Genomic DNA, 11,842 nt, shown 5'->3' with positions numbered 1-11,842 from the left:
ATGAATAATACTCACAATTGCTGGCTTCATCGGGGCATCCAAGAGATTCAAGATTTCCTGCTTGTTTATTTCTTTTCCCTTTGATTTGAGTAGTCCCCTCTCTTAGTATATAGCCGCATAGACATGGGCTGTGGCAAAGGCATACCGGCTATCCGTGTAGATGTTAATTTTCTTGCCGGTCCCAAGTTCCAAGGCTTTGGTGAGGGCAATTAGCTCCACTTTCTCCACTAACATGCTGGGGGTAGAGGTTCAGCCCAGATGACATTTGTGCCATCCACCACAGCAGTACCAGCTCATCTCTGACCTTTCACGGAGAAAACTGCTTCCAGATGTAAACCAGATAGACTCGGCTCCCAGCAGGAGTCAGTTGGAGAGGTCTTTCCTCCACCCATTAGATAGGAAGTTTATCTGGGCCCCCATCTTGGAGAGTATGTCTCTCCCCAACAGAGGGTAGGGACAATCTGGGATGATCCCAAATGAATGGGATACCTAGCCCATCCCTAGGTCCGCTGTTTTTTGAGTAGTCCATGAATACATTTTAGTGCCAGTGGCTCCTTGGACCCATGATCTTTTCTTGGAAACAGGGCCATCGGCTTGGAGGAGGACTGAATATTGAGCCCCTGTGTCCACCAAAAATTGAGTGGGTGTTCCCAACACTCTCAGAGTTACCCTAGGTTTGGGGAAGGAGTCCAAGTCTCACCCTCCCTAGTCGTTGTCTTCTCCCAGGGCTAACACCATTTGGGGACACTTTTCCCAAGGATTGGGATTTCCCACCCCCAGCTCCCATTTGTTAGGGCATTCTAGGTCCCAGTGGCCCCTCTCCTTGTAATATGCACACTGGTCCTTTTCAAGGCGTTTTCTGTCACTCTTTGGTTGGACTCTCTCTTCTCTGCTTTCCCTAACTGCTGTAGCCAAGATTCTCTGTAAATTCCTCTCCTGTCACCTTTGTCTTTTTTTTTTTTATCTCCCTTTCATCTTCTTCCTTTTTTTCTCTGCTCCTTCTCATCCTCTGTCTCTCTATTATGATAGACTTTCTCAGCAACCTACACTAAATCCCTCAACAACTTATCCTGTAGTCCCTCTAGCCTTTGAAGCTTTTTCCTGATATCTCTACTATCCTGGTCTATAAAAGCCATAGTCACAGTAGCTTTCTGCTCCTTGCTTCTGGGGTCATAGTGTGTATACTGACAGAATGTCTCCATGAGTTGCTCTAGAAAGGCTGTGGGTGACTCATCTGGTTTCTGCTTAACCTCACATACCTTGGTCAAGTTGGTGGGTTGTCGTGCATCCTCCTTGAGACTTGCCAATGGGGTCTGGTGGTAGACCCTCAGATGACCCTCAGATACCTCTTACCTTCTGCTGTATTAAAGTCCCAGTCAGGTCTAGTCAAGGGAAACCCACTGTTGATGATAGCCTGGTCAATCGATGGTGCCCCCTGCCCCCTCCCAATGACGGAGGAGACATTCTTTCTGGCTTCCTACATTATCCTCTCTTGCTCGTAGGTTGTGAAGAGCACTCTCATGAGTTGTTGGATATCATCCCAGGTGGGCTGATAAGTAAATAAAGCAGTCTCAAAGAGATTAATCTGCCCCTTGGGGTTATCTGAAGGGGGTGGGGAGGTGGGCCTTCCAGTTGTACAAGTTGACCAAATTAAAGGGCCAATATTGCATAGCCTGATTGTCTTTATCTAGAGGCCCATATGCCCTCAACAGGAGAGCCATCATGGTATCAGGGGAAGTGGCTCTCAGAATTTGGGTACCCATGGCAGGGCAAGGAAGTTGGGGGTCTCCTCTCCCTTCTCCCTCCAGTAAAGGGGGACAAAATGGCCCTGTTCTCATATGGGCTGAGGATCCTGTGGCTGGGGCTGCCACTGGGAGGGCTATGGGGGTAAGGGTAGGGGGATATGGAGGAAGAGGGTCTTGGAGCAACAGGTTCACTGTTGAAGGGTCTTGGAGGTTCAACTTCTTCTCAGGTCTGGATCCCTCCTCTATTGTTTCCTTTTTCCTGATGGCCAGAACCTGCAAGGTGGGTCTTAGGGAAAGAAATCCCAGATTGAGGGGTGTCCTCTACTAGATTCTTTCAGGTAACTATATAGGACACTTGGTCTGGATGCTGGAGGGATCCTGGCCTAAAGACCCTTTCCTCTACTTTAATAATCTGCAAGTTGAAGGTCCCTATGGGTGGCTACTGTACTCCGAAGGTAGGCCATTCAGAGAAGCAGAGAGTAACTAACTTGTTCTTCTTCAATACTACTGACAAATTTTCTCCTCTTTCCCTAACTTCCCTCCAGTAGTTTAACTAGGATATCTAATGAGGTAAATTCAGTCTGTCCTATGTCCAAAAATAACAAAAATAATGTCAGTTCAATTCTAAGAATACAGGGAAAGACAATCAACACACCTACAGTTCTTGCCCCTGCCTTGGGCGTAGAAACCAAGACTCGGTTCGTTCCGGCTAATACTGTGTCTTGCCATTTCCAAAAGGAGCAGAATCATCCTGACTCCCTCCAGGGGCCTGAAGTGTCCTCCAGACTCCCCAAGGTCACCATGTTAAGGCACATCTGCGAGACTCAATTGATGGCACTAGACCAGAGGCTTTCCAGTTGGATACCATGCTTGCAAGCCAAAAGTGAAAGCCAAACACAGAGAGACAAACACTGACAAACACAAGTAGGCCCCTGCTGCTGAGCTCAGTCATTTCCCCTTCCATCAGTCTAGTTGGTGGTCACTCGTGGTCTCCTCAAATCCTGGACAAGCCCTCAAATGTAAGACTCTGACCCTCAGTCAGTGATACTTCAAGACACCCCTGAGTGAGACACTGAGATGCAGATTGATGCTAAAGCAAGAGGTTTATTTTCCGGTGTGTCGGGGTCAACCCTGAATCAGTCCTTCAAGTTGAGTGATGAGAAGGAGACCGAAATGGCTGTATAAACCTCTCAGGCAAGGCCATCTGGGTCCTTCCATGCCATGTAAAGCCTTTGAACTTGTCTTGTTGCTGATGGACACCTCTGACACCCTTCTAATAGAACAGTGAAGAGCACTAAGTTTCAAGAAGCATTGTAGGGCAATAGTCTGTTCAGGCAACCTGGGCCCAGTCGAGTATAAGTCTAGAACCCTAGGGGTCCAAGTGAGTAATCTCTGCCTGCAAGGGACAGAAGGCGTTCAGCCATAACTCCTGGGTTTCTGGCTCCTGTTTCAGTCCTAAGCCCCGATAGCTGCCCCTGCAGGAGATGTGTGCTCTGTCATGTAGACAATGCCCCAAGCTCCCAGCATTCTAACTGGACCCTACTCCCAGTCATCTGACCACAGCCAGGCATGCCCTGCCCCACAAACAGATAACTCCACCTCACACAATATAAGGAGTGGTTTGCCCCCTCCTCTCTCTCTTGCTCTTTGTTCTCTCTCTTGCCATCTCTTCCTCTCTTGCTCTCTTGCTTTGTTCTTCTCCTTTCTCTCCCTCTCCTTCTCTTCTCCTCTCTTTCCTTTCCTTTCTCTCTCTCTCTCTCTCTCTCTCTCTCTCTCCCCCCACAATCATGATTGGCCTATTTCCTCTTTCCTAAAATAAAATATTTCACGATTATGCATTGCTTCCTTTTAACTAACTAACTAATGCAACGCTCAGCCCCAGGCATCAGAGGCCCAGAGAGACCAGGCCCCACAAAGCACGAGAGGAAGTGAAACCAGAACTGGAGTGAGAAGAGAGAAGAGATGGGAAGGTCAATCATAAGGACGTGAGAACAGCCTGTTCACAGAACAGCAAGGGGCTGAAGGATGGCAGAATATTAGAACATAAACACGAACTTAAAGATCAATCAGAAATAAACAGGAAAGAATGGGGATGCCAGCTATAAGTAAGTATGTCTGTGCATTGGTGGGGGTTAAGGAATTGGCATTACTTTGGTTCATTCTTACAAGCCATGGAACCTATATACCTAGGACAATTCAAGAACAAAGGAATATTTTAAGTTATATAATAATTTGCAAAACCTTTAGAAGAGCCAGAGAAGCTGGTTTAGAAATGTTCCAGACAAAACTAGACTTGAGTTGCATCAACTGAAACTGATCACACCTAGGGTTAGAAGGGTCTGGGTATTGTCTTCCTGTTGCTGCTATGGCCACAGAAACTGCTATGCTGCTCCTGTGTTAGTTTAAACCAACACAGGGTCATTCCTAAAGAAGTCTGTGTACGGCTGGGCCATGGCTCAGTGGTAGAGCTCTTGCCTCATAATCATGAGGTCCTAGGGTCATTCTTCAATAGTGCCAAATAAGGCAAATAAAATTTAAAAGGTTTTGTGATAGTTACAGTCCTTTTCAGACAGTTCTGGGTGCATAGGATTTTCTTTGCCTTTTCTAGGTCCTAGGGGCTGCTGGCATCCTTCTTTTATGAATGCCACCCAGATAATCATATATAATATGTATGCATATATATATATTATGTAGTACATCAAAGTTGAATCATCTTGTTTTTGTAGCTTAAAATGTGTGTTGGACTGGAGAGATGGCTCAGCAGCTAAGAGCACTGACTGCTCTTCTAGAAGTCCTGAGTTTAATTCCCAGCAACCACATGGTGGCTCACAACCATCTGTAATGAGATCTGACGCCTTCTTCTGGTGTTTCAGAAGATAACAACAGTGTATTCTCATACAATGAATAAATTGTATGAAAAGAAGAGAGAAGAGAAGAGAAAAGAAAAGAAGAGAAGAGAAAAGGAAAGAAAAGAAAAAGCGTGTTTACTGCACTGGAGCCATGCTTTGAAAAGTAGAGTTTTGTAGGTACATAAAGACATCTCGTTCTTTGAATAATTTGGAGAAAACAAGGCCAATAAGGCCCTGATCTTTTCCTCAGAGCACACTGCCACTATCTTTGTGCAAGGGTGACAACATGGGAAAATGAGTCAAGGCTTCTCTGGCAACAGTAAGAATATAGACAGAACTTCATATAGAAAAAGGAAAAACATAGTTGAATAATTTAGTTTCTATATCATTTCACTAATGTCCCACCAGCCAACACTTGGAATTGTCACACGGATCATTCAGCACAGAACTGTTGTTCATATGAATGGATTACAGAACATAAAAACATACCAAGTCCTCTGACATGGCAGCAATCAGGAGATAAAAATCAGACACTAGTCAGAATGTGAACAAGCTATAATGGTGATCTTACTGATCACTAAAACAAAACAAAACAAAAAACAAAAACAAACAAACAAACAAAAAACAAAAAGAAAAAGAAAAAACAAGCCAGGAATCAGAAAATAAAACACAGTGCAAGGCATGGGGAAGAAGATAGAGGTTGCTTTCTCAGCCTCCTTTGCAGCTATTTGTGTGTGATCCAGACTCTATGACCACAGTCAAGCACACAAGGCTGGGATTTAGAAACTATGGAAATGAAGACACATGCTTGTGCTGCTACTCTGGGCACTGTGACATCCAGCAATTCAGGAGCAGGCAGGGAGTATCTTTATCTTGGAGTTGGAGAGATTAACTGAAGTACTATGAAAAATAGAACAATGAGCTCCTAAAGTCATCCATCATCCGTGTCCAAGTTTCCCCTGTACCTGATTATGTACTTCAAACAGACAAAGGTGAAACCAAGTTAAGGATGTGGGGTTGAGAGGCTCTATTATCTAATATATATATACACATATATATATATATACACACATATGTATATGTGTGTGTGTGTGTGTATACAATATGTCCCACAGATATATATGTATATATATACATACATATATATACACATATACATATATATATATATGTATGTGCATATATATACACACACACATATATATATGTATATATATATATACATGTACACACACACACACATACATACATGGGAAGGTAGTAAGGCTAGGAAAGAGGAATACATGAAGCTGCAAAAACAGCAACAAAATTCTTAGCATTTTGTTGGTCTTGTCCAATCAGTATTCATCCCAAATACTAAAAAACAACTCTTCAACACACAAAGGCCTTTGCTTCCCTTTCTTCTCAGACAGCACCCCTAACCATCCCTAAGCTGCTCTTCTTTTGTTCTGAGTTGCTCACTAAGCTGCATAAAGATAAGGAGAATCTTTGTGAGCAGGTATTGTAATCAAATAAAATTGACAACAAAAGAAATGGTGGCAGATAATCATGAGAGAGGTAATCCAGCCTGGAGGATGATCAGCCGAGGATGCTAAGCAGCAGAGCACACAAATGACTGTAATTACTTGTCTTTTAGCACAGCCAAACCATCTCACTCTACCTCTTAGAAATGCTCCAGGATCTAAAAATAGACTATGCTCAGCATCTCATACACTTGGAATTCAGCTTAAGTCTTTCTCCAAAGAGACTTATTTTTGGTCCTGAATCTCCTCTTTCTGTCCCTTCCCCCTCTGCAGCCCTCTAAGCCCAGTTGCTGCCTTTCATTGTCAAGTTATTCTCATCAGAAGACAAAAGCTTGCATCCTTTCACCATGCCCACCAACATACTACAGTGTACAATGTGTTCTTTCCTAAGATTCTGTAATGGAATCCCCGATGTTCCAGCTCTCCAGCCCTGTAGAGGTCAGCTGGACCCATCCAGGAACCCTGTTGGCTAAGAACTAGGGGTTAAAAGCTGGGATGGCAGATGAGTGGAAAGGGGCTCTAGAGTTTGTTTTCTGTGGTGCTATGCTTTGATAGTGGGGGAGGGGCTTAACAAGAGCATGGAAAGTAAGTGGCAGACCCAGCTGGCTGACAGGCCTGTGTCCTATAGTAGCATTAACCTTCTGACCCCAGTGCATGCCATAGGACAATTAAGGCCAGCACAAGTGGCCCTAAACTGTACATGCTTTTCTACACATAACTCATCCAAAGAGAGCTATGGGATTCCAATGAAACCAACCATTTCCACCTCTGCCACCACCCCCAGAAATAATTCACTGTTAGAAACAGGCAATAGGTTGAATTACTGAATGTTTGAAGTAAAGCCTAGGGAGGAGTTATAAGACAGCTCAGCGCCTCCCTTGGAACTAGAGCAATGCGGTCTTCTACCTCCACCCACCCATCTTGGCAAGTTTTCTTACCATCTCCGTTCTACCTCAACTCCACCCTCTCTCAGGACCTTCAGTGGTCTTCTACCTCCACCCACCCATCCTGGCAAATTTTCATACCTTCTCTGTTCTACTTCAACTCCACCCTCCCTCAGGACCTTCACTCCCTGGAATTGCCATTTCAAAGGCAGCCACTAGACTTGGAAACAACAGAAGGTTTATGAACACTAAGGAGACAAAACAAAGACTTTTCTGACTTGTATGCCCAGCTCTCTAGCTACTAAGCTCCTGTCTCTGACCTGGACACAGCTCTCCTTTGGTATCTCAGAGTCCAAAGGCATAGAGTAGTTCTAAAAAGCCTCCTGGGTCTCTCCCCTTTCTCCCCAGGGAAGCTGGCAATAGAGGATCTTAGCATCTCTGAGATCTCCTTTGATCATGATATGGACCATTATCCGTGAGTACCATATCTCCCCTTCCTGAAACCTCAATTCTCATTTGTCACTATTGCCATCCCTTCTCTGGCAACAGTGCACCTGGCCCTGCTCTTCTTGTTTGCTGCCATATTGTCAAGCCATATCATCCAGACCCTAAAAAGGTCTGGAAAGGGAGAGAATAGCCAAAAGAGGAGCCAAACATGTCTATTTCCATCAAGGAAAAACAGCTGTCATCTGGAATGCTTAATTTTTGCAGATGCTGGGACTTCTGACACTCATTCAACAAATATTTATTGGGAGCTACCTCTGTGCAGCTGCTGATCTGGACTCCAGAAAGTCAGGGAGAAAAATAAACCAAAGGCCCTGACCTCATGTTGCTTCTACCCTAGGGAGGAGCTAGGCAGTGGACAAGAAGACAGGAAGATTACAATCAGTTAACGATGTATAAGGGACATCTCTCTTCCTTCTTCTCTCTTCTTGCCCTGAGTTGGTGCAACCATGCTTTCCTCTTTGTTCTGCACTGCTGAACCTTCAGCCGCTTTTCTTGAGTTGTGCACATCGAAGATTAAGGCCTTCTGATGAACCAGCCAGGGTGCCTCTTTGCTTTCACCTAAAGACCCAATCCAAACATGAGTTCACCTCATGGAGGTGAACACACTCATCCTCCTTACAAGTTGTAACTTCTCAATCTCTTCAGACGACAGGCGAGTAGAGCCACATAAACATAAATGCCCTAGTTCTGGCCTTTTAGCTCTTGTGACAGAAGGACTGTAGGACAGAGAATTCCAGATAGAGGATGCAGTGTCACAGGCTGAGTGTCTGAGGATGTCATCTGGGGACCAACCCACGCCATCTGGAAATGAATGTCATTGGTTCGTTTTCAGATAGCTATTCAGGGACCCACAGACACTGGGTCAGCACTGAAAGGCCATTCCTCTGTAAAAGTTTACAACCATTTGTCTGATGAAGTCAACAGCAAGAACAGACCGAGGCCTCTGTTTTTCTGCCTAGGGAAGACCTTTTCATGAAGAAATCTGAGGGTCTGACATAGATGACCACAAGTGACAGCTACCCAGGGAACTAAGCACACTAAGCAAGCTCTGCTCACTCTATATCTGCCCCTTCGTTCAACCTTCTATAGTCTATGGCTGTCCCCCTCCTCTCCCAGCAGAACCTTTATTTAACTATGATCCTCCACATCTCATAGTGTAAATGGACTGTTCCTATGTTAAGAGGCATACTAAATTTGTAATAACTTCTGAGTAATATGTCTATTGACTGATGACTTCATGGACTATAACTTCAGTGGGACAACAGTAAATTTAAGACTTCCTTACAGAAAAAGGCTAATGTAGGAAATCAAGACAAGCAGAAACCCGAGCCAGGAAGGCCTGCTAGACCATTGTGTAAAGTCTAAATTCTGTTCTCTCCATAGGATGCCCCAGCTGATTTAAGTGGAAATGACATGGTTGAGTAGCTTAAAAGCTCACTCTGACTGCCAGGGTAAGAACTGCTGCAGCAGAGCAAGAGTGTTTCAGTGGTGCGTGAGTGCAGTGGAGCGGCAAGGCCTCCATCTAGGCCCAGGATGTTTGAGGTGTGGTGATGAGGTGAGGTAGGTTGGGGAGCTGTATTTTGAAGGGGGAGCTGACAGGCCTTGCGGAGAATTCAGTGTGAGCAAAGGAAGTCAGGCAAAGGAGACTTGAGAATGGTTGTAAGATCTGGGGTGAGTCTCTTACTGCAATGAGAGAAAGGCAGGTTGGTCAGTGGAGAAGATAAGGCCACGGGTTTAGCTTTGGATTTAATAAGAATAAACTCTGATAGGCTAAGAAGAGGTATAGCCTCAGTAGCCTCGTGAAGAACTAGGAGTGGGGTTGGAGGGCAGCCAGAAAATGAAGAGATTCTGATGCGGACCCAGCAGGGGCTACGAAGTAAACTCACATGCTGTTGAGTACCAGGAGCGACAGAAAAAAAAGCGTGGTCTCACAATGACCCCCAGAACTTCAAGAATGTTCTTATATGTGGTAAACAAAGGGACAGAGCTTCCTTCGCATGCCTCTGCCCACCTCTGACAATGTCCCATCTCGGAGAGAAAGAAAGCCTTGGACTCACACGGGACTACACGGGGCAGAAAGCAAGGTGGCCACACACTCTGCCTGCCCACTCTGCCTGCCGTCTTTTCTCTGAAAGAGCTCTTTGTAACTTCTCTGAGGAGGAAACACCTCCTCCGTGGAGAAACATTTGCTTCCTATTAAATGTACTGTTACTTGGAGCTCAGCTCCTTGTCAGTTGTCCACATAGTGGGCAGTGAGGGAAAGAGGAGGAGCCGGCACCCCAGGTGCTGCCTTGGCAGGAAAGCCTCCAGAGCAGAGTCCCCAGCCCAGTCTCTCTCTGCCAAAATCCCTCTCTCCTCCTCCTCTCCCTCCCCCTCCGCCAATCTTTCCTCCCTGTCCCTGTATGAAAAGCTTTCAAGATGGCAAAAAGGCTAGTCAGTAGTGGCTCAACCATTTGATACCAGAAAGACTAAAATGGAGTATTCTTCGTTCTGTAGCTTACAGAGAGAACGATAAGCCGCAGCTGTAAAATAAATAAATAAATAAATAAATAAATAAATAAATAAATCAAACTACAAAAACCAGGTTTATTTTACAAGCCACCCAATCACCTCTAATCACAAATGTGTTAGGGTCCTAAAAAAACATCTCTTGGGGTACAGGGCTATATTTTGGTGATGTTCGAGGAAGCCAGCAAATACTGATAGAATCAATCTGTCTAAGTCAGTGGTTCTTAACCTGTGAGTTGCAACCCCTTTGGGGATCAAAGGACCCTTCCACATGGGTTGCATATCAGATATCCTGCATATCATATATTTATATTTATGTTACAATTTATAACAGTAGCAAAAAAATACAATTTTGAAGTAGCAACAAAAATAATTTTACAGTTGGGGGTCACCAAAGTGTGAGGAACTGTAGTAAAAGATCGTGATATTAAGAAGGTTGAGAACCACTGCTCTAAGCAAAAAGCTGGCAAAGCATCATTCAATAACAACGACACCTTAACTCCTGACCAGGTAATGGAATATGGGAACAGGTCCTTCCTGGTGAGATCTGAGAAGCTGACGCTGGCCCTGGAACACTGGTGTGGGGCGGCATGAAGATGACAAGACAACTCTCAATAGGAAATAGTGAAGAAGTGCAGCCATTATCTATGCCTTTCCTGAGAGCCCACAGAGAGCTTCGAAATACTTTGTGGTGTCTGTTACAGTTTAATATGAACTACTCTCTAGAGAAGACTCCACCCCTGGCAGATGGGTGCTATTGTGGGAAGTTATGGAACCTTTGGGTGTTGGACCTAGTTGACAGAGGGCATTTACTAGAGGCAAGCCTTGAAGGATATTTTAAGCGTCACAGCTCTGTGGGGAAAGCTTTCCTGGTAGACATGACAAGGCTCTGAAGCAAAGCCTTCTCCTGTGGAAATGCTATAGCTCTGGGGTGGGAGTTGGGTATTTCTGATGGAGGCATCACAGCTCCAAGGGGAAGGAGTGGGTCGCAATTCTAAAGGGAAGACTTCTCTGATGGAAGCATTACAGCGCCGAGAGGGGAGGTACCCTGGCAGCTGGGACCCAAGGAATAACCACCAAGTCACACCACACAGCAAACCACTCACAGAAGAGAGTGTTTGTGAGAGACACAGGGTGGCCACCTCTGCTGGGGTGGGACAGGTAGAAGCGAAGCAGCAGGGAATTGGGCAGAAATCAGGTTTACATAGGGCTTGAGGGGGGAGGAGTTTCCCAGGGTAGAGATGTGCAGAGTGGGAATTAGTTAGATTTCAAGTACTGTGCTTGGAGCAAGACCAGGGATTGGTGGGATTTCAAGCTGGGGAATTAGAGGGTTGTGTGTGTGTGTGTGTGTGTGTGTGTGTGTGTGTGTGTGTATGTGTTTGTGTTTGCTCTGGGATTGGTTGGTTTTCATGCTCATGGATTATTGGAGTTCTATTCTGAGGCATTGGTGGAGTTTGGTCAAGGATTTTCACCAGGAAGTGGGCTAAGACCTTTTACCCTTTAATTATATCTGCTTTTGGTTCTGGTCTGAACTGTACTTCCCATCCATCTGTACTCTGAGTGTACTTCTCAGCATGACAGACTGAAATCATGAGCTGAAATAAGTCTTTCCTTCCTAAAGTTGCTTCTGTCAGACATTTTGTCACAGTGATTAGAAAAGTAATGAATACAGCATCTGTTCCCCCAATGGCACCTGCTCTGCCACCTCCATGAACTGTATATTCGGAACCTCAGCTTTCCTTCCATGATTTTACCCAAAGAGGGTTAGTTTGAAAGCAGATGAAGATGAAAGCTCTCTCTCTCTCTCTCTCTCTCTCTCTCTCTCT

This window comes from Mastomys coucha, unplaced genomic scaffold (genome assembly GCF_008632895.1).
Source record: "Mastomys coucha isolate ucsf_1 unplaced genomic scaffold, UCSF_Mcou_1 pScaffold6, whole genome shotgun sequence".
NCBI lineage: Eukaryota > Metazoa > Chordata > Mammalia > Rodentia > Muridae > Mastomys > Mastomys coucha.
Note: the sequence above shows the minus strand (reverse complement) of the source record.